The sequence below is a fragment of the Tasmannia lanceolata genome, unplaced genomic scaffold, assembly GCF_043159265.1.
Source record: "Tasmannia lanceolata isolate RefF3 unplaced genomic scaffold, GAP_Taslan_0.1 ptg000019l, whole genome shotgun sequence".
NCBI lineage: Eukaryota > Viridiplantae > Streptophyta > Magnoliopsida > Canellales > Winteraceae > Tasmannia > Tasmannia lanceolata.
In genome coordinates this window covers 24,654,201-24,660,684 of record NW_027518696.1, presented here as the reverse complement: position 1 = coordinate 24,660,684, position 6,484 = coordinate 24,654,201, and positions in this window count along the sequence as shown.

Here is a 6,484-nt window from a genome sequence, read left to right as displayed (position 1 = left end):
TGAATTTGTGCCTCTGTGGAAGAACCTCTAGTGCAACATATCTAAACGCAATCACCCCCAGGATACAACAGCCTGACGCACCGTCGATATCTATCTGAACTACACGATCAGATATATCTGAACCACATGGTGAACACTCTGATTGCCCAATAAAGAATCTTAAAATAAAGAAGAAGAAGAAAACAGAACACTGTAAATATAACATTCTATTAAGAAAGAGTTTTCTATTATCGTAACAAAGAAATAAACTAAAGAGATCGTTCTGTTAAAACAACAAACGTAACAGAGAGAAAAATGAAATTTCAACTTATGTAGAAAACAATATCTTAGAACGTTGGAAACGTTCTGTTTTTATAAGCAAAACGTGTCTTTTGAAGACACCATTTTAAAACAGTGAAGATACCCTTTCAGAAAGATAAACACACCCTTTAATGAGTAAAGACACAACCCTTTAAACGTTATTTCAAAATTAGTGCCGTTTGTTAAGACGTTATTAATAGGGTTTTAACAGTCACAATAGTAGTGAGTTTAAGATAAAGCAAAGAGACACGACTCTTGGTGTTAAAAAGATAATCCCGTTTAGGGAAAACCCAAACCCTAGCCACACCCACGTCCACGCTCACGCCCCGACCCGACCCGACACGGCACGGCTCGGTATGCGCGTGCGCGTGTTATTTGTCCTTGTTTGTTCTTTGTAAAATTTCCAATGGCAAACAAATTGAATGCCCTTGAAAGGCCCAAGCCTTTCCCTCAACAGTCCCTCTTATATGGTTGCTCAAGTCTCTCTTACTTTCCAATGTGGAACTATCTTTTCAAGTAGAAAAGAGAGCACACTACAAGGGTTTCAAATTTTTGGTGGGAAAAGTGCATAAGAAAGAACCAATTTGAAAACTTCCAATTTGGGTGGGAAGTTTCAAAGAAAGAAAGGAATCTTTTTGAAAAGTTAAAAGTCTCTCTTGTATTTTTTAAACTATTAAAATACTACCAATCCCCCACTTATTTTAATAGGAAAAAGAACTAGTAAAACTTAACGTTGGGCAATCAGCAAGGTACCACGTATAATAAAGGTGACTATGTCTTGAACCTTTATTTAGTGTAAGTGCATTCTAACTGTAAGAAATTGATAGTGACTATGTCTTGAACTACAACCCTTGGGTACAGAAAGACATACACCACACACATGATACTAAAGTGTTCAATTTGTTCCAACAAGCTCGCACATTACGTCCATGTGCTTCATCCCAGTATCTATGTAAGCATAAGAGAACAAGCCCTCATTCTCTTTGGAAGTAGCCCCCTTCCGCGCTAACATGTAGGTGAGTCTATCAAGGATGCTCTTGTAGCCTAGATATCCCACTCATACTACCAATAAATCTCATTAAGAGTAATAACTCAACCTTACAAACGCTTCAAGATATCATGCTTGGGTTACACCATAGGGATGGACATTGAGATAAACTTAAAATCAGCATGATAGTCCACAAGTTACACTATGACTCATTTTTTCCATTGAAAACCTAGTTCTTGGGATCTCCAGCCCCTAGGTTAGGTATCCATCATAGATAACTATTCATGAATGGACTTTGGTCCCATCCCCGTCAATGTATTGCAGATTTTCTCTCTTGACAAGCCCTTAGTAAGGAAACTGCCAAATTATCACCAGATCTCACAAAGTCAATGGTGATCGGTGCATTAGAGATCAACTCTCTCACAGTACTGTGCTCGCGGCGGATCTGTCACGACTTTCCATTATAGTACTTATTATGTACTCTTCTAATAGCAGTTGTGCTATCACGGTGAATCAAAACAGCGGGAACAGGTCTTTCCCAAATGGGTATATCAGATAAAAAGTTTCTCAACCAACTAGCCTCTTCACACACAGAGGTTAGTGTGATCAACTCAGATTCCATAGTGGACTGAGCAATAATAGTCTGTTTCTTGGATCTCCAAGAAACCGTACCACTACCAATAGTGAAAACATAACCAGTGGTAGCCTTGAAATCTTTTGATAAAGTATTCCAATCGGCATCACTGAAACCCTCTAAAATAGCAGGAAACCTATGGTAGTGAATCCCATTATTAATGGTTCGTTTAAGGTATCTCATGACTCGTGATATAGCATTCCATTGTTCTATATTTGGATTACTAGTATATCTACATAATATACCTACCGCATATGCTATATCAGGTCCGGTACAATCTGTAGCATACCTTAAACTACCAATAATACTAGCATACTCTTTTTTACTAACACTATCTTCTTTATTAGAATACAATCTAATACTAGGATCAAAAGGAGTACATACTGGATTACAATCAAATTACTTATACTTTTTAAGTATCTTTTCTATATAATGGGATTGGTTTAAAAATATACCACTTTCTGTTCTTGTAATTTTAATTCCTAAAATTACATTTGCTTCTCCTAGATCTTTCATATCAAAGTTTTGCATTAATAGATTTTTGGTTTGTTTAACTACTTCTAAGTTAGAACCAAAAATTAAAAGATCGTCAACATACAAGCAAATAATAATACAATAAGTATTAATATACTTATAATATATACAATTATCACTTTCATTGATTTTAAAATCATTTGATATGATTACATCATCAAATTTCTTATGCCACTGTTTTGGTGCTTGTTTAAGTCCATACAGTGACTTCATTAACTTACATACTTTATTCTCTTGACCTGGAGTTATGAAACCACTAGGCTGGTCCATATAAATTTCCTCTTCTTGACTTCCATTTAAAAGGGCAGTCTTTACATCCATTTCATGAATTACCAGATTATGGATTGCAGCCACTGCAATCAAAACTCTAATAGATGTAATCCTAGTAACTGCAGAGTATGTATCAAAGAAATCTATAATTTCTTTTTGCCTAAAGCCTTTAGCAACAAGCCTAGCTTTATATTTGTTTATGGATCTATCTGGTTTCAATTTTCTACTAAAACCCCATTTACATCCTATAGTCTTAAATCCTGGTGGTAAATATACTAGTTTTCAAGTCTGGTTTGACATCAATAACTCCATCTCATCATTGATGGCTTCTCTCCAAAAATCGGCATCCGAAGAGGATAAAGCTTCTTCTAAAGAAGAAGGATTTTCCTCCAAACTAAAGAAATAGAAATTAGAGCTAAAATCTTTGACTATTTTAGCTCTTTTACTTCACCTAGGTTCAATCTCAACTTTAGAGTTTGCCTCTAACCTAGGCTTGGTACCCCCACTATCTCCAATAGACACAGTACCCCCACTATGTCTAGACTTTAAAGGAAATTTATCTTCAAAGAATTCAACATCCACCGACTCTACTATTACATTGTTATTAAGGTCTAAAAACCTATATGTCTTACTTGTAAGTGAGTACCCCATAAAAGCACACTCTATGGCTCTACTTCCTAGTTTGGATCTCTTAATATCAGGAAGCTTTACATAGGATAAACAGCCCCAAACTCTAAAATAACTTACATTGGGTTTCCTGTTTTTCCATAATTCAAAATGTGAGACTTTAGTTTTATAATTAAGAATTCTATTAAGAATATAACAGGAAGTTAGAATTGCTTCTCCCCATAAGTTAGAGGAGGCTCCTAAGCTTAGGAGTAAAGCATTTGTAAGTTCCACTAGTATTCTATTTTTCCTTTTTGCAACCCCATTTGAGGCGGGGGAGTAAGGAGCGGTTGTTTCATGTATAATTCCTAATGACTTAACAAATTTAGTGAATTCTAATGACTCATATTCACCTCCCCTATAACTTCTTAGTCTCCTAATCTTCCTATTGAATTGGTTCTCTACTTCTAATAGGTATTCCTTAAACATTTTTAAGGCTTCACTCTTATGTCTAATTAAATAGATAATTGTATATTTAGAGAAATTATCTATAAATGTTATAAAGTATCTTTTACCACTACGGGTCAAGATACCATCTAACTCACAAATGTCACTATGAACTATGTCTAAAAGTTCTGAATTATTTTCAACACTTTTGAAAGGTTTTCTAGAAATTTTAGCCCTATTGCATATTTCACATTTTTTAAAGTCTTCTAAGACAACTTTAGGAATCATACCTAATACATTAATATTATTCACATATTTTCTATTTATATGACACAACCTGGCATGCCCTGAATTAACACAGGAAAGCATGTAAACAGAAGAATCACTTTCATTCACTATTTCAACATTCAGTTTGAACATTCTATCACATGCATATCCTTTTTCCAACAAAGGATCCAAACTTGGTTACAACAAACTGGTCAGACTCTATGGTTTGTGTAAGCCCAATGGTTCCCACCTTGGCATTCCCATCTTCTTTTGATGATTCCAATACACAAGTGATTTTATATCACTAATATGTTTGATTGTCTAAGTTGTAGATCATGATTGTATAAAGACAAGATTGCTTGGATTGAGGCCAAGAAGCTCTCATTGGACCACATTCGGAAGGCCAAGACATCAGAGATCCAAGATGCATGAAGACTTTAAGCATCGCAATTGAAGATCGAAGTCGTTTTAGAATGTAAAGATTCAATCCTAGTTTAGGTGTTTAGAGGCATAAATAAAGTACATCACACACCCCTAAATGTTTAAGAGATTGTCCTTGTGGTGTTCCAACACTTTGGAACCCTCATAAACAATCCCAAACTTAGTGTAGAGTTGGAAGCCCAAATGAATAATAAACAGAATTGAAAAACTAGCAGCATATAGGCTTCTCGGAGCTCCGAGAAATGGTCCAGTAGCATTTTTCCATCTTCTGTTTGTATTCCCAGAACTCCGAGAGAAATTCTCGAAACTCCGAGAATTTCTCTGAACTCCGAGAAAAACTCTCGGAACTCCGAGACCACTATGTCGGGAACAAAATTATGACCGTTGGGGATTTTGCCAGATTTACTACTATGTCCCTCAAACGGTCATATTTGGGTTTTCTATGTATATGGGTATTCTAAACTTCCCAACCATCAATCCTAACACTCCAAAAAACCTATTGGAATATCTTAAGAGTGTATTAAGCTTGTTTATGCCTCTCATCCTCTAGAATTAGGATTTGGATCATAGGCTTCAATTTGTACATCTTCTACAAACCTTGTAAACCCTTGTGAGGGATTTTTTTGTTCTTTCTTTCTTTATCAAGACGATTGTATTCGGGCAAGTGTTCGGAGAAGCGGAGCCCACTCTCTGTGGTGAGGATTGCCACCAAGGTTAAAGGCAATTGGAATTGTAATTGGCACCGATCTTCGCCGAAGTTAAGAAGATCATCATAGTGAAGGCATCAACAAGTTTGGTTGGTGGAGTGGGGTAGGCCTCGCGTTTTGAGGACCGAACCACTTTAAATCTCGGGTGCATTTTCTCTTATCTCTTGCTTTATATTTGCATTGCACTTAGGATTTAACTTGTATGCTTAATTGCCTTTGTGATCTCTTAAATCTTCAAAATTGGGTTAGAGTTTTCAAAAGCTTAAAACCTGTTAGTAACCTAATTTTTCATTCTCATAAGTTGCCATTAGAATAGTACTCGGGCCTACCCTTGGAATTTCACTTGGTATCAGAGCCTTGGCTCTTAAAAGATTTTTCTTTTCTTAAAATCTTTAGTAAATTTTTTTTTTAAAATTTTTAACAAAGGAAAGATCATAAGATCATTGGCAACTTTCTAATTGTGAAATGGCAAACATAAATGGAACCGGACTTCCGGAAGGCTATTCCACAACTAGACCTCCTTTCTTTGATGGGTCCAACTATGGACATTGGAAGACAAGGATGCGCATCTATCTTCTTTCGATAGATGTGGAGCTTTAGCATATTGTTGAAAATGGATACACTTTGCCTTCCAGGCCATTTGAAGAATGGAATGTTGTAGAGAAAATGCATGCAAATTTAAATTAGAAAGCTATAAACTCTTTGTTTTGCGCCTTATCTACGGAGGAGTATAATGGAGTAGCTCTTTTTTATTCCGCCAAGGTTATTTGGGATACACTTGTCGTTACCCATGAGGGAACATCACAAGTCAAGGATTCCAAAATAAACTTGTTAAAGAGCAAATATGAAATGTTTAGAATGGGTCAAAATGAAAGTATTTCTGAAATGTATACCCGATTTTCTAAAATGTCAAATGAATTAGCTAATCTTGGTAAATCTTATCCTACTGATGAGCTTGTGGGTAAGTTGCTTAGGTCACTTCCTCCACATTGGGATCAAAAGATCACCACCATACAAGAATCAAAGGATCTCAAGACGCTAACTATAGAGGAGCTTGTAGGATCTCTTATCACTCATGAAATGCTCCTCACTAGCCGACAAGATGAGAAGAAGCCAAAAGAGAAAGAAAAAGAGAGTAGATCCTTAGCACTCAAGGTGAAAGCGGACTTATCTTCCTCAAATGAGGCGGATAGTGATGAAGAAGAAGCTTTCAGAAAATTCAAAAGCTTATGGAGAAAGAAGCACAAAAAGGATAAAAATAAGAAGAAAGAAGAAAGTGAAGTTGAGGGT